Genomic DNA, 2,047 nt, shown 5'->3' with positions numbered 1-2,047 from the left:
GTTATTTGTATTTTTTATTGTATATAAAATTTGCTTTGTTTTTAAATGAAATGAATAAACTAAACTAAACTTCAGCACATCTAAACAACAATACTTTCTGTGGGGCGGGAGCTCAGCTTCAAGGAGGAGCTTTGTACAAATAGGCGGAGCTTTGTTCCTTCAAGTGTTTAGGCAGCTCTACATGACCACAGGAGAGTCTAGGATTTCACAAACATGCATGAATGAGTCASAGCAACTCGCTGGGTGTGTTTGTGATGAGGGAAATAATATAACATGATAAAAAGYTTTAAAAACTATTTTACATAATAACCCCCCCCCCTTTTAATGTAGATGAATACTTATTGCTTAAAGCTGCTTTAGTAGTTCAAGCTAAGCTGAAAAGTTTTAATAACTGAACTTTTATTGCAATTTCAAATTGAACAGCTGAGTTTCTCTTAAAGTAATTAAGCAGAAAAAGCTGAAATTAATACAAAGTAAAAACAATAATAGAACCAGTACAAAAAGTAAAAAGCTCAGTAGAAAAGCCATCTATCTTAAAAAGTACAAACTGCTGAAGTACCAAGAGTCATAGCAGGAGTGTCCTAAATGAGCTGAATGTTTTGATRTATGAATTGTTGAAATGTGCCAAAAACCATCCGGAGGAAAAATTGGATCTGATTGATTGACACATCGACACCGTCTGACCTTTTGATCACGGTCGTGATTCTGCAGATATTAGCTAAAAGAGACCAATACTGAGTCATAACTTTGCTTTAAGGGCAAATGTGCTGAACTTTAAAGCTGAGGTTCCAATGAAAAAACACAAGTTTCTACTTTGTGTGCGAATGTGCTGAAGTAAGACTTGAGTCAAACATCTGAAAGATCACAGCTGCACACGAGGGAGTGGACTTGGTTTGCCTTTAACTGCTTTTTATTGTTTTTTTAGAGTAAAAGTGCAATTATAGTTCAACGATGGTTGAAACTGGGTCACTACTTTTGAATGGAGTTCAGTAAAACTCCAACACAGTGACTGAATTACCTCTTCATGTTCTGCAAAATAACTACARTTCAAAAACCGGTGCAGCTGATATGGAGCTAAACTCAAACGAAGGTGACAGATTGATGTGTAATTGGTTTTTCTGTTCAAGGACAACTTTTTCTTTTTAACGTCCCTAAAAACAGTGCAAGCCTCCACATCAATCTGCTCTGCTTGTTGACAAGTCGCAGGCGAGTAAAAGTCTCTGATCGTCAGCCGAAGCAGCGCGTCGCTGGTCGTCCCCTGAGAATGCTAATCACTCTTCTATTAGATTTTTCTGTGACGCCTGCCATTAATCCTCACAGTCCTGTGTGATGAAACCGCAGCACTCTTTTGAACGTAATTAACTCCCATGATCGCTTTTGAACCTCGCTGAATTGAGTGCTCTGATCGAGAGACATTACACCAGCCTATTGCCAGTATTTAATGGACCCGCGAGTGTCAATTAATCTGGAGAAGCTTTTCATCACGCTTTCTTTTCATGTCCACTAACCCGAGTTTTTATTAAAATGCTTTTATTCTCAGCCTTTGGCTTCTGAGTGGAGCGGCGTTACAATAACCTTAGTTTTTTATTTTTTTTTTAGTTTTTTTTAAGTTTTCCATTAGCCTGAGGGTGACAGACCTTGCATCACTTTCACCTTAAACCGCACTGCTTCTAGTTTGGCCTTAATTTTTTAGGCTGAAGTTGATGAAAASCAAAAAGAACTCAACTTTCATCAAAACTAAATGGCTTCTTATATTTCAGGTTTTTGCTTAATGTTTGCAAATAAACAAAACTAGCATTATGCATCTTGTATGGGGCGCAGAGTGTAATATAAAAGGTTAAAAAATGTCACAAACACATTTTCACTATTCAGCTCACGCATGTAGTATCCTTGAAATTTTTTTTATTATTTATCCCACTGTTATATTTAGCTAATTTTTATTAAATGTTAAATTTAAATGTTTAAAAATGATATGTAAATACAAAATCATCAACCTAAATGTGTAAATCTAAATGTAAAAGTTAAATTGTATATAATGGGGCTGAGT

General features: G+C 35.9%; 1 protein-coding gene across 1 annotated transcript in view; it reads left to right on the top strand.

Moving 5' to 3' along the window:
• The window catches only part of LOC106522908 (neuropilin-1a), a gene marked incomplete in the record, with an annotated part of 176,005 nt that overhangs the window by 73,396 nt on the left and 100,562 nt on the right, over positions 1 to 2,047 (top strand).

The sequence above is a fragment of the Austrofundulus limnaeus genome, unplaced genomic scaffold, assembly GCF_001266775.1.
Source record: "Austrofundulus limnaeus strain Quisiro unplaced genomic scaffold, Austrofundulus_limnaeus-1.0 Scaffold139, whole genome shotgun sequence".
NCBI classification, from domain to species: domain Eukaryota; kingdom Metazoa; phylum Chordata; class Actinopteri; order Cyprinodontiformes; family Rivulidae; genus Austrofundulus; species Austrofundulus limnaeus.
The sequence above is the reverse complement of the archived record's forward strand: the minus strand, read 5'-3'. Positions and strand labels throughout refer to the sequence as shown.